The following is an 18451-nucleotide window of genomic DNA, read 5'->3' as shown; positions in this document are numbered from 1 at the left end:
TGCTTAGTTCGTGGGCCACTAACCCTACTCAGTGCATAGATTTCCATTGAGCAGTGCTTGAGGGACATAAAAGGCTTTTATAAGGTCACTGCTAGAATTAAGTTGCTGGAATGAGGGGTCATGCAATGTAATTTTTAAGGTTTCTTATATCACAAGGCCGTCGGAAAGACTTGATAATAATAGAGGGGTGCAGGAATTATAGACCTGTACCTATGAAGCTGGCAATTTCTTGTGTGTGCTATTTATGAGGTTAGACGATCTCCCTCCCTCCCTCCCTCCCTCCCTCCCTCTCTCCCTCCCTTCCTCCCTCCCTTCCTTCCTTCCTTCCTTCCTTCCTTCCTTCCTTCCTTCCTTCCAACAGCCCCATGTAGATCATATTCAATGTGTCAAATAAGGTTCTGGAGGTCTTAAGATGAAAGACGTAGGCTTTGTTTTAGTGGAGTACAGACAAGCTAAGTATGCCTCACACGTGCCATTACTTCTTCTTTTCATGCTTCCAGCAGACCTCACAAGTCATTACCGCACACTTACCCTCAGAAGCCATCTCAGCAATAGTTTTTAGCGTTGGCTTAAGTGGTAAACGCTTTTGTATAGTGTCACTGCAGAAACATTCATGACTGTATCACTGTGCTTCCACACTACATGTGAAGTCTACTTAATGCCCAGTTTCTGCTACACGAATGTACATACCAAGAAAGGATCAGTTTCCCTAGAGTCTTAGGCTCAGCATTCCTGGTGGCTTTCTGCCTCAAGTGCCCAGTTCCTGACATTCCCAGCACTCTTCAAATTGGGAAGTGTGCATATGGTTTCAGAGGTGTTGCAAGGATATTAAAGATAAGCTTTTTACTCATTGTACAAGGATTGCAATCCCTTTTCACTCCAACATGTCTCTGGTGAGAACTTACAGAGTGCTTACTCTGTGCCTCTGCTCTGCTAGATTGAAGACTTCAGAGCAATGAGAAACCATTTTTTGATCACAGTTTAGTGGAGCAGGCAGGTATGAAAATAAATTCCAATCACAAGAAAGCAAGGATAGAGGGATATACAGAGCTCTGGGAACATGCAGGGGAGAATAGGATTAATTCTGTCAGGGAGCATCATAAAATGTGTCAAAGGGAGGGACACATGCACTGGAATTTGAAGGGTGAGTGGAGTGCAATAGGCTGAGAAGATGCAAATGAGCTTTCTGAGGAAAGAAAGAACAAAGAAGGCGAATAAACAGTGTTGGAAAAGCATCATGCACAACAAAGCAGATAAGAAACTTTGGGTCGAGATTATGAACAGACTTGACTACCAGGTTCGTGGTACTATAAACATAAGAGCAAATATTACTGCTGGCTTGTTTATTCACATTATTTCTAATTTGTGTATGTTCTAGGCTGACTAAATATCCACAAGCCAAGGAACGGTTGGTTTTTGCCACTAATTGAACCAGTTCATCAACATCAGACACCTTTTGTGACATTCCAGAAGGAAAAAGAAAGGAAGGGAAGGAGGGAGGGAGGGAGGGAGGGAGGAAGGAAGGACGGGAGGGAGGGAGGGAAGGAAGGAAGGAAGGAAGGAAGGAAGGAAGGAAGGAAGGAAGGAAGGATGGGAGGGAGGAGGAAAGGAAAGGGAGGAAGGAAGGGAGGGAGGGAGGGAGGAAAAAAGGGAAGAAAGAAGGGAGAGAAAATGAGAGGGAGAGAGATACAGATAAATCATAATTAAAAGGAAAAAAAGAAGAGGAGAAAGTAAAGGGGGAAATAAAAAGTAAGAAATCATTTGGGTCCACTGCCAACAAGAGTTAGGAAAGCTGATTTCTTAAGATAAACTGAAGTAAAACAAAATATGCTCCATATGTTGAAACTGTATACTTAGTTTGAGATAAACAAAAACATGTTTGGAGAATAGCTGCCATAATTAAAAAGAAATTAAAAGAAAGAAAGGAAAACCATCTGGGGATAGATACATATTTAGACACACACACACGTGCATGTGCGTGCGCGCACACACACACACACACACACACACACACACAAACACACAGTGATTTCAAAACTTGAAGTTGTTTCTTTTTTATTTATTTAAGTAAACTCTTGTTGCAAAAGGGCATTGCAACAGCTTTGCCCAAAGCACCTCACGTTCCACGCTGGGGCTGTGCAGGACTCCTCAGCATTGTTCAGATGCCAGAAGATCTTTCCAAACCTTGTCCTTTGCTTCTGTTTCTCCTCTGCTGTGGACGCCTACCCTCCCTTTTCCCTTCGGACCCGTCCAACTTACACCTGAGCATCCAACTAAAATGTCACCTACTCCCACAGGTGTGCCACACGCACAGCTGACTGGAAAATGACTTGTTCACCTGTGAACTTTATGCGGCTGTATCAGTTTCCTGTGGCTGTTATAATGAAGTTCCACAAGCCGGGTGGCTTAAAGCAATAGTTTATTGTTTCACAGTTCTGGAAGCTAAAAGTCTGAAATCAGGGAATGGAAATCAGGTTGAGTCCTTAGGTTTCTGAGGGAGAATCTGTTCCATACCTTTTTCCCAGCTCCTAATAATGGCTGGCAATCTTTGGTGTTCTTTGGACTGTGGATGTGCCACTCCAGTCTCTCCTCCATGTCACATGGTGCTCTCCCTCCCTGTGTCTCTGTGTCTTCACGTGGCCATCTTCTCATAAGGGCACATCATGTGAGATTAGAGCCCCACCCTATTCCAGCGTGACTCCACGTTGATTTAACGAGTCACATCAGCAACGATCTCATTCCCAAACAAAGGCACTTTCTGGAGCCCTGGGGACTGGGACTTCAACATATCTTTTCAGGGACACAATTCAACCCATAACAACATGCCTCCTTCATTGAAGGAGTCCGCTGCGTGCGTGTCCGTGTCTCCCATCCCCAGAGAAGTGGATGAGAAACTCCATTTCAAAGACTACATATACTTTTAACCTTGTATTTCCAAGACTGAGCATAATAAATGTAGTAAATTCATAATTAACGTCTTCACACTGAATTAAATGTGGAAAGTTATGGACAGAGGGTTTCTGATGAAAGCTTAAAGGAGGTTAGGAGGCAGTTAGGTCTATACCTAAGGAGAAACACGGAGCACGGTGACCCTCTTGTCGTTACAGTTCCCAGACAGGGATTTCTTTCCCTACAGTGGGCGAGGTGGTAGAAAAGACCCCTTGCCTGGAACCATCTAATGTGATGAGCATCTGAGAACAAAAGACCCATATTTGAGTGTCATTCTGTCTAGATAGCTGCACAGTATCAATACTGTCACTACTCCTCTGTTTGCCTCAGTTTATCTTCAAAAGATGAGAGTCATACTAGAAGGGGAGTCATTTTAAAATTTAAAGAAGGATAAGAACTCTTTTTTCACCTGAAATCTTGCCCAAAGCCCGAATTTAAATAGCAGATCTATGTGAATCTGTCAAAGATCTGTGAAGACAGTAAGCCCGCATTGCCACTGGCCCAGACTTCCGCAAGGATTCTCCACAGGATGTTCTGAAGAATTCTGGAAACATAGATTTAAAAGCACTTTACAAACGGAAGTGTAGGTTTGGGATGCAGTCATAGACATAGAAGGTTGTAGACTCATAGAAGGAGGAGGAAGAGGAAGAAGAGAAGGAGGACAGGGGGGGGGCAAGGAAGGAGAGTGAAGAAGGGATGAAAAACTTACTAGAAAATAAAAGATGCTAGGGAGGAGATGGCAAGGAGGGATCCGGACCTCAGACAAATCTTTCGGTGGCCGTAGAAAGGTATTTCAAAGTGGTATCCCAATTCTGTCTTTGCCATCATGTAGTCAGTTGTGCATTTGGCTGGCCATTTTTCCATATCATAACTATATGATCACAAAAGTAACAGTCTGACGGAGAGACAGAGAATGTGGAAGACTCTGTAAAAATTTCAACTAATACAGCCCAAGGGTTTGTCTTATGGAAGTTAGTAATATCTAAAAAACAACTTTATCATAATTAGTTTTGTGTATTTTGCTCCCGTAGTCATGAGTTGGTTGTATTTCCCAGGGCACACAATTTGTTGTATGCTTCTGTTCCTCAGCGAATGTTGATCCTTCATTCTGACATGCCCATCTCTACCCTCACCCCCTATCCTTCCTTCCAAATGTAACTTAAACTTAGCATTCTCCAGGAAACCTCTGAACACCCAAGTCCAATGAACCTCACTCTCCTCCATGTACCTCTGTGCATTCTCTGTATCTTGCAGGAGTTGTACTGTCGTGCTGAATCATAAGCTATTTATTCAACCGCTACTTGTTTTCAAATGACGAGTTCTTTTGGAGCAGTTTTTTATCTGTACTCCCCAGTACGTGTTCACTGTGCCTGGAACGTGAGAGGTATTATACATGTTTGCCGAATTAACTAATATATGGGTGAGTCTATTTCAAACTGCTTTGAAGTTTTCAGGTGATCTTGCAAAAGCATTAAGGTGAAAATAGGCATAATTTGAATGTCAGTATTCTATTTAATTTGTGTAAGAGAAATGAAATACTGCAGTCAAATCTCTGGTGGCGGCTTTATATTCTTGATTTAACACAGTCATGATGAGGAACACAGAAAATGGACATGGTTGTTTTTTTTTTTTTTCAAACATCTTGGCAATTAGCCCAAGAGCCAAATGTTTTATTTTAATGGTATGTTTCTTCTCTCATACCACAACTAGTAAACATTTCAGATCACACATACACACAATGTTTGTTTGTATTTACTATAATTCCCTATGCAACTCCAGATGCTTGGACCATTTAGGCATCTAATACATGTTTGATGAATTAAGGAATAAATGAAGGAACACTTGAATAAAATGAGTTAAGATTCTGACATCCATTAGCAAGCTGTTACCAGTTTTCATCTGCCTGGTTTGAATGTAGGCCATCCATTTGGAGAGAGAGAATGGAAAAATGTGGCACAAACCACCAATCTGTTCAATGGTTTTGAATCAATGCTTAAAATATAATCACTTGTAAAACGTTTAGTACACTGGGAGGTAGAATATTGGGTTCTGACTCCAGGTCTGTCCCAACATTGCTATTTGAGATTAACTTTTTGGCTAAGATTGAGCTTGATCCCTCCTACATGAATGTATTCTGACTTCACGATACACAGTCTGGAGTTTCTCTAGGTCCGATATGATTCTGATGTGATTATACATGAGACTGGATGTACAATATGTGTACATCCCAGGCAGGCTTTTGCTTTGTTATCTTTGATAGGCAAGCATCATCTCAAAGTCTTAAAGAAATAAATGATTGTCTCTTTAATTTTCAGGGAAGTTTGCTGGGCGTAGGGAAGTCATCCTCTGTGCTTCAAGCAGTGCCCCTCTGGCTCCATACTTCTGTCCCACTCTGTATTCAAAAATCTGCAGTTAAGTGGAGAGCTCATTCTTAGAAGAAAGCTTCATTCAGCATTATTTGAAAGTGGAGCATGCCTCTTGGGGTAGGAGTGGTAAAAGATCTCACTCAGTACCTCAAGTAATGTATCAAATGTTTCTTACAACCATATTCCATACTCCCCAGAGAATTCTGGCAAATTAAGCATTCTCCACCTTCTTACACCCCCCCGCTCACTTCCTAAATTATTTCCCTGATCCGTGTCAGGGTGACATGCCATGTCTGATCATACATTTATGCAGCGGCTTATAACTCACAGTGCTTTCATCTACATTATTTTAAGAGAACCACACAAGTCTCAGAAGGGCTTGTTGGATTAATTTCTGCTCATTCTTTAGACAGGGAAATTGAGGCTCAGAACGTTCAAGAGATATGAAAGGATAGATAATGAAAGTGAACTGCATTGTGCCTTGAACTTTTTGATTTCTGGATCAAGGCTAATTGATTTCACCAGGGTGTTCTGGTGGGCATTTAAGAAACAGCTTTGCTGGCTGGTGTATTCTTTCCTTCAGCATATTTACAGAGCATCTATTATTTGCAGGTATTGTCCCTGGTGTTGATGTTCTAATAGTAACAAGTCATAATCCTTTCTCTCATTGAGTTTATAGTTGGGAAGAAAAAGGATATAGGAATTGCAATACCTACTAACTCAGAAAAGCAAGCAAAGAAACACATTCACTAATTGGAAGGAGTCATCTAATCACCTTTAATTTGCCACGACTAGATAATCGAGCAAAGATGACCTTCATCTATGGCCTGCAGTCCGCTACTGAATTGCATTTTTTCCTGATATAATTCACTGACCAACTGGAGAAAATGTAACACAGTAGCTGTACATAACCTCACTGGACTGTCATCAAATACAAATTAACCACATAGTAAATAAGTGTCAGGGCCTGGAAGCAAGTCAGTGTGACAGATTCGCTTTTCTGCCTGGAAACTTTGATTTTTATAGGGCTTTCAATAACAAAAGAACAGGATGCCTCTGGAGTACCAAAAGTAAGGACATTTGGATGTTTACCCAAAAACACACAACGTGGAATGACTCTTTTTCCAGGCAGCTACTGCTCGGAGAAGTTTCAGCCATTCCTGCTCATCAGTGTTGAGTCCTCTAGGGGTTCTCTCTTAAGAGACATTAGGAGTTTCTACGCTTCTTTACCGTTTCAATGGCACTGGTTTCTCTCCTGTTGATAATTCTTAAACCAGTGCAGAAACTACTTGGAGATCATTGTAAACATGCTGGGGCGTATGGAAATGGTGGTAAGCGCTCCCTCCTAGGGAGAAAGAACTATTTAATGAAAGTGTAAGGAAGGGGGAAAAACGAAACTTATTCTTTGGGTTGACTAGTTTTGGGTTGCTATTTGTAGTGTTTTCTTTTACTCCCCTGGCAGTGAGTCCAACATAGGAAAGGGCAAGCTACTATTTTTTTTTTTTTTAATTTTTTTTTTTCAACGTTTATTTATTTTTGGGACAGAGAGAGACAGAGCATGAATGGGGGAGGGGCAGAGAGAGAGGGAGACACAGAATCGGAAACAGGCTCCAGGCTCCGAGCCGTCAGCCCAGAGCCCGACGCGGGGTTCGAACTCCCGGACCGCGAGATCGTGACCTGGCTGAAGTCGGACGCTTAACCGACTGCGCCACCCAGGCGCCCCCAAGCTACTATTTTTGAGAAAAGAACATTTCAGACTTTTATCAGAACTGGAATACGAAGCATGGATGGAAGAACTTTTAAATGATATGCAAACCGAGAAAGATATCCAATGGCAGACTGTTAAAAAGAAGTGGTTTATTATGTAATTGACCATAATAAAGATACCCCAGGGTCTCTGAGATCTATTGGATTATTCAACTGGTTGATTTCTCGGGTATAAATGCCTTTGTGATTCCAATTTTAGTATATGTGCTGCGAAGTGAGCATTGCCTTTGTGACTCCAAATGGACGAGTGTTTAACTTCATTGGGCTTTTGAATAGTGTAACTGACATTCATCAACTTGCTTTTCTTCTGGGCCCTGAAATAGCCACGCAGTACTTGGGCATGCTGTAGAAAAGCCTAGTTTGGTTGATTTACTGGATTTAAGTATGATTTTTCTCACAATGATTTGGGCCATTTGTTCTTGAGATAGTTTGGCACATTGGAGACAGTAGTGACAGTCTAAATTTCTTGAGTGTATGCTTGATAGACCATACAGTAGACCACCAGAGGCTGAAGCTGACAAGATTGGATTCTAGCTTGCTGCAGAAGCCTATGTGGGCATCAGAGCCATTTTAGTGTTTGGGCAGGGGATGGAATTTGCAGATAGATTTCAGGGTAGTCCCAAGTGGCCAGAATGGTTATCCACATGCTCTTCTCGTAGGTATGGAGCTGACCACTTGGACAGACTCATATCACAGGCTCTCAAAATTAGATCTGTAATTGCCCATTACGTTCTGGACAGGGCTCAATTACTATTTGAACTCAGCATGAACCATTTTCTTGGAAAATCAGAGAAAGAAGACCTAAATATTACCATTAAGAAACAGAAAATGGATACTCTTCCCATTCAAAAATAGGAGCAAGGGTGCCTCGGTGGCTCAGTCATTTGAGCCTCTGACTTTGGCTCAGGTCGCGTTCTCATGGTTCATGAGTTCGAGCCCTCCTGTTGGCTCTGTGCTGACAGCTTGGAGCCTGGAGCCTGCTTCGGATTCTGTCTCTCTCTCTCTGCCCTTCCCCACCGCCTTTCAAAAATAAACATTAAAAATTAAAAAAAATAATAAGAGCAAATACTGTTAACATATTTAGTTGAGAAAATAACTGGAAATTGAATTAAAATTTTTCAGATGAAGGAAATATAAGGAGTGCAGCAATCTATCATTTTTATATTACTTTTTTAAAAAAAAGAGATGTTTGAAATGAAAGCCAAAATGGATATTTGGGGGTCAAATCATGTATATTACCATTATCTAAATTCTGGTAGATATTTCTGCTTCATGTAACATCAGCTATTTTAGTTTATTTTAAAATATCTTCAATGAGGAAAATATCACAGAATAAATTCATATTATGCATTTTTTTTTAATTTTAAAAAAAAATTTTTTTTCAACATTTATTTATTTTTGGGACAGAGAGAGACAGAGCATGAACGGGGGAGGGGCAGAGAGAGAGGGAGACACAGAATCGGAAACAGGCTCCAGGCTCGGAGCCATCAGCCCAGAGCTCGACGCGGGGCTCGAACTCCCGGACCGAGAGATCGTGACCTGGCTGAAGTCGGACGCTTAACCGACTGCGCCACCCAGGCGCCCCAATATTATGCATTTTTTAAAAAATCATTTTTGCATCTCTACTGTCTGTGAGTAATTTTGCTAAGTCTGTGGGGAAAAGTGAACCAGAAAGCCACCCATTCTTGCAGAAATCCTGTTTCTCAGTGGCTGTGAAAAATCAAACAGCTCCGCACTTAGCCTCCGTGGGGAGTATGCCATATGCGTGGCGCACAAATGGAATTAAAGTGAAGATGCCTTGGGGTACTGGCTTGATACTGAAGAAAACATTTATGATCAAGTCTTTTAATCAATTATCAGACCACCTCGTTGAAACCATACTACTTCCAGACACCATATTTATCATTTAATTGGAGTTCGTAACAGAACCTGTTTTTCCTTATGTCTTTTGTTTGCCAATTCTTCCTGCATTACTTTTCAATGGATGGTAGCTGTTCTCTCTCAAATGCTGTGCCCAGAAGGGGAAACATCATTCCTACATCTTTTCTTTATACATACACACACACACACACACACACACACACACACACACACACACACATATAATATATATAATATATTATATATATGCATTATATATATACATATATATAATATATATTATAATTAATATATATGTGTGTTATATATATAAATGTGTGTGTGTTTTCTATGTGCAGGAGAAACGTATTTATTTTAGAAATTCTAGATAATATAGCTAAATTGAAAGTGAGACTTGGTACCTAAAAAGTCTTCCACAGTAACTGGTCTGTTATCCGGTCTATGATTAAAGGGACCTCAGCTTTACAGGAAGTTAAATAGTCTCCTTCTTTCAGGACAGAAGCATAGACAAGCTAGGGGATCTCAGAATTTAAACAAACAAACAAAAACAGGTATCTCTGCAGTGATAGGAAGGCCAGACCAAACCTGGAGAAGTAAACAATATTTATTGGTTCTTGCTATCTTTAAGCAAGCTAATAAAGGCAATTTGATATTTCTGGCACACAAAAGTCGAAATTATAACCCTTGAGGATATACAAAATCTCCATATAAAGGCTTTTTTTTCTTTTGTCTTAATATCATTTCAGACTATCTTACTAACCACACATTAAAAAGTTCTTTGTGTGTTAATCAGCCGCTCTTACTGTGTTCATGTAAACAAAACAGGCAAATAAAACACCAAATGAATCACACTGATTCAGAAGATTGTTACCTTAATGAATGCTGTCAAATCCTTGCCTGAAGGCAAGAACTTGAACAAAGTGAAACTAATACCTTGCCCTGCCCTCATTAGGAGTCAGGATAACCTTATATACCATGTCTTGGAGTGAGAGGGAAACACTTAACACAAAAAAAGGAAACAAAATAAGCACATAGAAAAGTATGACTGTGTCAATCACTAGTCCTCAAATAAATACAACCTTAGCCTTTCCCTATAAATTTCGACTTCCCTAATGAAAACAACTTTCTCCTTGCAGATAGGAAAATTATGCTATTTTTTTCTCCATAAGAATATAATCCTTGCAATCCATCTAAGATCTTTTTTCCTTTAAATTTTATTTGTATGAAAGTGCCTGTCATCCCAAATGTTGCAATCACAAAATTGGAACCAGTATTTAAAAGTGGAAAAGCATTAAAATATTATGGACAAAAAAAAAAAAGTGTCTGACAATCCTGTGACCCCAAGGCATTTATTCATTTGGCATACGTTCATTGAGCACCTTCTGTGTACCAGGCACTAGGGATGATCTGTGAACAAAAATAAAGTGACCAAACCAGGAAGCAGTCTAAGGGGATAAAGATAAAGCATGGTGACATTTCAAAACAGAAGGTTAGGGAACATCTCAGATAAAGTAACATCTAACCAGAGATGTAAATAAAATGAGAAAGTTAGACAAGCGGAAATGTGGGGAGATTTCAAGTATAGCAAAGTGAACATCTAAATCCCTAAGGACTTTGCCATGTTAAGGGAACAGCGTGGCCAGACCAGAGTAAGCTCATATTGGCCTAACTTGAGATGAGGCCAGACAAGCAGGAAGGGCCAGAGCTTTGCAGGTCATTTTAGATTTTAGATTTTCTTTCTTCCTTTTAATGTTTACTATTTATTTTTGAGAGAGATAGAGTATGAGGTGGTGGGGAGCAGAGAGGAAGACACAGAACCCGAAGCAAGCCATAGGCTCCGAGCTGATAGCACAAGAGCCCGACACGGGGCTCGAACCCATGAACTGTGAGATCATAACCTGAGCCGAAGTTGGACGCTTAACCGACTGAGCCACCCAGGCGCCCCAGATTTTAGATTTTCTTTAACTGTAACAGGAAGCCATTGGTACTCAACAAATAACTGTAATTTATTGAAGCAAAAATGTCTCAGGGCAAAAAAAAAGGCTTAGTGTCTTTTTAGTCAAGGAATATGGAGACAGGATCTTCCAAACGCACTTTAACTAAGAAGGAGAATTTTTAAAAATTTTGGAAGCTAATGTAAATTCTCCCTTCCATTTTCTAATCTAAATCTAAAGTCTTTAGGTGGGCCACACACCTGGGCTCCTGAGTTTGACCACGATTGTTTTGAAGAAGATTGTCAAAAACCTCATTGAAAGGAAGTTCTCAGACTCTGGGCTCTTCTGGAAGGGAAGAGTTTATTCTACTTGTTTCTAAGTCACTAAATATTTTAGTACTTCAACAACCAACAGATCTTTGGGTGGATCTGGTAGAAGGATATCAAGTCAAAAGAATTTGTGGACTGGGGGTTTAGAGTATATAAATAACACTGTTATTTTCTCCACCTCTCCCCCAAGAGACTAGTTCGTTCCAGGAGCTGAGGGGAACATCTCTTATCTCGGGTTACGGTGCAGAACTGAGCCCTGATGGAGCCATTCCTAAGTAATGGAGAAGGCTGGCATGGAGAGGATAATGTGAGAATAGCATTAAGAGAGTAGGAAAGAAGGCTGGGCAGAAAGTTGGTGCCCTCCTTTCATCACCTCAGGTTTACTGCTAACCACAGAAAGCTTCTTCTCACTACAAGCCCCTATGACTCCGACCAAGGGCTTCTTTTGGTGGCGGCACAATACTTAGCGCATGCAGAAAACAAGCCGGAGTTAGTGCTTTCCTCCAGTGATGACAGAGGAATTGGGCAATGAATGTCCCGGCTTGCTCAGGCCCTGGGAAACTCTGAAGTATATTCTACATACTCTTCCAAAGTGTCCTCACGGGATTCCAGTTGTCCACAGCGATAAATGGCTACATACCTCACCTTTCTGTGCGCCACCCCCCCTTCCCCGTTTACTCCCATCTTCCCTTAAATGACTTTCCTGAGATCTCTTGTCCAGTAAACCATGTGCACCACTATCCTTGCCTCAGAATCTTCTTTAGTGGAACTCAAGATGGAAAGTTATCCCTCTCCTCACTGCCAAGCTAAAAGCCATACTTTAAGGCTCCACTTATATGGCTTTTCGAGGCAAGCCTAGAATGTCACTTTTTTTTTTTTTTTTTTTGCCTCTGCAACCTCTATTCTGTCTGCCTTGATTTTCCTTCCCCGTTTTCATCCAACCACAAGCATCATCTTTTAGATTCCAACCCAAGCGTGGTTGGTGCCATAGCTCAGGGGTTAGAGCACTGGTCTTTTAGATTCCAGCCCAAGCATCACCTACTCCATTAAACTTTCTCTGTGCCTTCCTGGGCAGTGTCACTGCCTCCCTCTTTCTCCTTGCTTTCTAGGCCTAATTTATTCAAAAGAGAAAACACATGCACATATGCATACAAACAAAGCCAAATGATGAATAGAGTTATAAAAAAGGCATAAATGACATAATTGAAAAGTGTTCTTTTGTCTATTGTCACTCCAGGAAAATACTTGTTTCTTCTAACTATGTAGAGAAGCAAAGAAAAGTGGATACCTACCTTTTTCTCTGTGCTCTCTCTTTTATCCTATGTTTCCCCAATATTTTCTGAAATCTTTATTTCTGGTACTAGTCACATTTTTAACACATCTTTGACTAAATTTCATGAATGGTTTGCAAATTCCTCTTGATAGACAACACATCGCGAAGACCAGAGGCATATGTATAAGCACCAACAGGAAATGAAGGAAAATAATGTTAATGGAGGATGTTGAGGATCAACATGATTATTTGTAGTTTTTCCTTGGGAGGCCGTGTTTAGGATGAGCTGAGAGCAATGAATAGATTCAGGATTAGGGCCTTGTTTCTAATTTTTTATCGGGACATATATTGGTTAGTGAGGAAAAATAAGTATACACATCTTTAGGACGTGGGCAAAACTATAATACTGGTGTTATTAAAGATGCCATAACAATTATTTGTATAAACAGGTTTGTATATTTAATAATAGCATCCATCCACGCCACTTTTGGGTCTTAAATGAGCCACCATGGAGAGGCCACCTTCCGTTCATTAGCCTGGTCTTTATGATATTACTCCAGTTTTCGTTTATTTATATCATTCCAGGTTATAAGAATTATGCATGAATGCTATTCTTAAATCTTAGAGCTGTATTTAGAAGATTTCGTCAGTGTAATGACATGGTCTGCCAATGCCTTAATTTCACCATAAAGCTCACCCGCTAAAGCTAGTGAATTTGCTGAGAAATTGGGAGAATGATGCCTGTGAATTCCATAAAGCACAAGCTTTCAACACTTATATACAAAGGTTAACTACAGATTCATGGGTGACGGAGAGGTGGGGCAGCCTTCCTCTGTGTTCCCAGGGTCATGGTCAGTTTGGGCTGCTTATCTATCCTCTCTGTGTCAGCAGGGTGGCTTTGTGACAAGGCTGAAATGGTCAGCAGATCAGTCCTCACTCACTTCCCTGGTGATATACTCAAGGTGTTCTAACAGTGTTCAGCTTAGCTCCTCCATGGGTCACGCAAGCTAGGCTGGGCAGGAGACAGTGAAGGGAAGAAATAAAGTGACCAGCTTTCTTTTTCTGCGACACTGAGTTGTCCTTCCTGCTGGAGAAGAAACAGGCTTTCCCTATACTAAAAAAATCCAATACACAAATATCTAAGTATTCAGAGGACTTGAGACTGATTTATCAAATGATTCACAGAAGTTTCCCATTAAATAACCAGTTGAGAAATAGCCAAATCAGTTTATTAGATGCTTATAAGTAAGGCAGGGGGTAATTCATAAGCTTTCTCTACATATCAAAAGTGGAGGTATGGGGCACCTGGGTGTCTCAGTCGGTTGAGTGTCTGACTCTTGATTTTGGCTCAAGTCATGATCTCGTGGTTTGTGGGATTGAGCCCCACATCGGGCTCTGCACTGACAACGTGGAGCCTGCTTGGGGTTCTCTCTCTCCCTCTCTGCCCCTCCCCCACTCATGCTCACTCTCTCTCAAAATAAATAAATAAACATAAAAAAAATTTTTTTTTCAACGTTTATTTATTTTTGGGACAGAGAGAGACAGAGCATGAACGGGGGAGGGGCAGAGAGAGAGGGAGACACAGAATCGGAAACAGGCTCCAGGCTCCGAGCCATCAGCCCAGAGCCCGATGCGGGGCTCGAACTCACGGACCGCGAGATCGTGACCTGGCTGAAGTCGGACACTTAACCAACTACGCCACCCAGGCGCCCCAATAAACATTTTTTAAAAGTGAAGGTAAATAATGAAACATGACTAGATCCTATAGGCCTATTTAATAATCAGCTTAATATTCAACATAATAGTCATAAACTAGATATTCTAGAATGTGACCTTTCTTAGCATATGTATAACCTGGGAAAAGCATCACCAGTGTCCAGTGTTTGTGATTCTGTGTAATTTTAAACACTCCTTTAGAATAACATTACAACATTTTTTTCTTCTTCTTTTTCCTGTTCTCATGACTGGTTTATCCTTTAGGAGAACTGCCAATCAGAGAATTTCAAATCCCGTTTTTCCATTTCTGAAATAGTATTTGTAAACTGTTTCTCTGCTACGATGCCTATGATGGCTATTGGTCACCTGCCATGAATTTTTCTTCTAACTCCCGCATGCTGTCTTTTTGACATACAGAGCACCCCCCCCCCCATCCCTTACTGGACACACAACCTCAAATCCAGGCTCCCTGAGGCGTTGACCCTAATGGGACTTGGCATTTGAGAGCAAAGTGTTCTTATTTTAAGGAACAGCAGCCTGGGGGCCACAAACGTGGATCCACATTCTCTTTGTCTCAAATATCTTCACCCAGGAAAGGTATACATACTCCCTGGTCTTTAAAATAGTTGCTCAAATGTTACCATAATGTTAAGGCTCTTTGTGACCACATTACCTAAAATATCTTTACCTCGTCCTCCCTATCTTGCTCTTTTTCATCTTTCAGTACATTATACATCTACTTGATTCTTTTGTGTATCTTTCTTTCACCCCCACTCAAAGGTAACTTTCACAAGGACAGACAGTCTTGTCTATTCGTTGCTGTTTTCCTGGCACCAGAAGAGGGTGTAGCTCATAATAGGCACTCAACACATGTGGAATGTAAATGGATGAAAATTGCCTTATTACTGTTTTATACATGGAAAAAAATAGCAGTGGGGCTTGGAAAGGACAAATCATTTGTCAGAGGTACGTCTAGTATAGGGTGGAGCGGTTCTGAGGCCCCAGTCTGTCTGACCCCAGGCAGGGCCTTGGTCACCACACTGTTGTTTTACAAGTGCTTTGCTGACCTGCATCTTTCCACTTGCTCGGTGAACATTTTGTTTGTTTTCTAAGAAGAGCCGTTCTTTGGGCTTTTGGTTCCATATCTCTTCTTTATTAGTGGCCTAATTGACAAAGCCAGCTGTGTCCTAGGTTTATATGTTATGAAAAAATTGTTAGTTTTTGTTGGTTTGTTTTAACGTTGGGTTCACAAAGTGCAAAACAAGCGAGCCAAATATATTTTGCATTATTTTGGAAACCCCTGCATGATCCATATGGAAAGTAAATACAAATGTTCTGGTTATTTTACATGGGGTTTCAATAATATTTGATGACTAGAGAGTCCATAGGGCATTTTCAAAAATCAGTAATGGGAAGTTGGGCTGAGTTAAGAGAGAAACAGTTGCAGCCCCTCCCCCCCCCCCATGCTCAATCACTACAAGCTGTGTAAGAAAGCTCGTATAATTGATTCAAGAATATGGCAACTCATTTCATAAATATCATAAAAATCACAAATATTTAAAAATCAGAGTTCCCAAAGTTCTAAATCTGTGGCACAAACCACTATTCCACCTAACCCTGCAGGGGAGTTGTTTTGCTTAGAGGACAGTTATCCACTAAAAATAAGCCCATTTCTTCTTGCTCACATCTCTGAAGCTTCTCATGCGCTAGTCCCAACCTGGACTGACAAAATGCCAACCACTTGAGGGGAGTCTGGGTGGTTCAATCAGTTAAGCATCTGACTTCAGCTCAGGTGATGATCTCACGGTTCATGGGTTCGAGCCCTGCATCCGGCTCTGTGCCCACAGCTGCCCACAGCTCAGAGCCTGGAGTCTGCTTCAGATTCTGTGTCTCCCTGTCTCTCTGCCCCTCCCCTACTCATGCTCTCTCTCTCTCTCTCTCTGTCTCTCTCTCTGTCTCTCTCTCTCTCTCTCTCTGTCTCTCTCAAAAATAAATAAAAACATTAAAAAAAATTCAACCACTTGAGGTGGAGAGGTTCTTTCTCTACCATTACTACCTCCCTTTCTGGAGTCAATGAGTCCACCTCCCACACATCTTTGAAACCATAAGATTCGTCTCCTATCCTATGGCAACAAAAGGGCCCTATGAAGACCCAGGTACTTTGATGAAGAATTTTTTCTGTTTATTTCATTTCAAAGCATAGTACACACTGACTGATGTTCTTCCTTTTGTAGTTCTAGATCATCAGTGTCTCTGAGTAACTGAAAGGTTATTAGTTTGGAAATTAAAAATTAAGAATTCAGGGGTGCCTGGATGGCTCAGTGGGTTAAGCATCTGACTTCGGCTCAGGTGATGATCTTGTGATGATCTTGGGGTTCATGAGTTCAAGCCCCGCATTGGGCTCTGTGCTGACAGCTCAGAGCCTGGAGCCTTCTTCCAATCCTGTGTCTCCCTCTCTCTCTGCCCCTCTCTCGCTTGTACTCTGTCTCTGTCTCTCTCTCTCTCTCTCTCTCTCTCTCTCTCTCTCATAAATAAATAAATAAATAAATAAATAAATAAATAAATAAAACATTTAAAAAAATTAAGAATTCAAACTGGAACATGTTGACATGCTCATAGTAATATATGACAAACTACAAAGTTCAAAGTTTTAGTGGATAGATGTTTAATCCATCTAAACATAAATATAAACTTTGAAAACTACCTCAGGAATCACTTCCTCCAAGAAACTAAAATAAGATTTGTGTGCAGTGTGTATGTATGTGGTTTCAAAGTTTGAAATATCTGGGATCTTAATTTATGAGTAGCTTAGTAACTTAGCTATTTCCATGTTTAGCTGGCATAGGGGAAAGAGAGGAGGAAGAAATATAAAACAGACATGTTTGAATCACACTTCTTTCATGCATAAGCTCTAAAATGGAGATTAATAATAATTACTCTAAAGGATTATTGTAACTGCTTTGTGAATAATTATAGGGGTTTTTTTCTGGAGTATAGAAAATAAAGCTATGAGATACTGTTGAAAAACACAGGAGTTGAAATTGCCAAGATTTAGGATGAAGAGTAATGCTGTGACATTTTCTTTTTCTGAAAATGAAAATTATTTAAATATATAACTGCAGTTAATGTGAAGTCTATTAGAAAACTCAATCACTGCATATTTTATGGGTAAGGAAAAATGTTGCCCATATACAGTTTGTATCAAAAATCTGTGGTATTGCTAAATAATTGTATCACAGATAAATTACCTAGTACATTTTGCTATATGGTGCACTATCTTCCTAAAATATTTTACCTTTTTCCATTTTACATTCATAGTTACTAGTACTGATACTTATGGGAAAATGTTCTACCTATCAATGAAGTGGTTCTAATCTGTGAGATTGAACAAAGGAAGTAGGAAGTTCTTGACCTATGTAAACCACAAATGATATATTCAATCTCGGATAACAGAGTGGCTATAACCAAGTGTTGCTATAATCTGGGGCAAATTTCCAAGGGAGTTAGATATATGGTAAAGCTCATATAATTATATGTATAAATATGTTGCATATATACATAATTATAGATAGGTAGGTATCCTACCTTCTCTGTGGAGAGATGAAGGGCAGATTACTTTAACTGCTCTTTATTAAACTGTTATACAGCATCTATTAAGTAGAATAAAAGAGATCAGTGGGATTACTATGAAGTTACAGGGATCCTTGAAAATGTATAGTGAAGCTCACATATAATGTGTATTGTGCTTTAAAAATTCTATTTTTAAAAAATATGATTAAGAAAGAGAGTGGAAACATTGAAATCTTAGATTTTTCCCCCCGATTGAGGTTGTTTTTAAATCCATGACCAACAAGTTACTGTGAGCTTCCCACTGTGGTTAATTGTGAATAACCTTTATAGTTAACTCTTACAGATTGACAAAGTTTAGGCAACTGAGACACATGATCCAGCTCTTCTGGCTTTATCTTACATTTGGATCTGTTCACCTTTTCAAAGTCACTCATTATGAGATTGACAAAGAGCCCAGTTGTCTCAAATTCCCAGTGTTTACTATAAACACAGGAAGTTCATAATTCTCAGAATTAAGCCTAACGCGGAACCTGTTTCCGTAGAATGAATTCTGCAATTTCCCAAAGAACCCAAGTGAAAAGTACTTGAAAGAACATGTACACTGATGAATATCTTATTGATTGAGGCCCCGTGAATGTAGAATCTGGAGTCATTCAGACATTATGT

At 40.3% G+C, this 18451-nt stretch overlaps 1 pseudogene; it reads left to right on the top strand.

Moving 5' to 3' along the window:
• The first annotated feature begins 6124 nt into the window (after nt 1-6124).
• On the top strand, nt 6125-7937 carry LOC122496093 (annotated as a pseudogene).
• Nucleotides 7938-18451: the final 10514 nt, after the last annotated feature.

The sequence above is a fragment of the Prionailurus bengalensis genome, chromosome F2, assembly GCF_016509475.1.
Source record: "Prionailurus bengalensis isolate Pbe53 chromosome F2, Fcat_Pben_1.1_paternal_pri, whole genome shotgun sequence".
Lineage (NCBI taxonomy): Eukaryota > Metazoa > Chordata > Mammalia > Carnivora > Felidae > Prionailurus > Prionailurus bengalensis.
The sequence above is the reverse complement of the archived record's forward strand: the minus strand, read 5'-3'. Positions and strand labels throughout refer to the sequence as shown.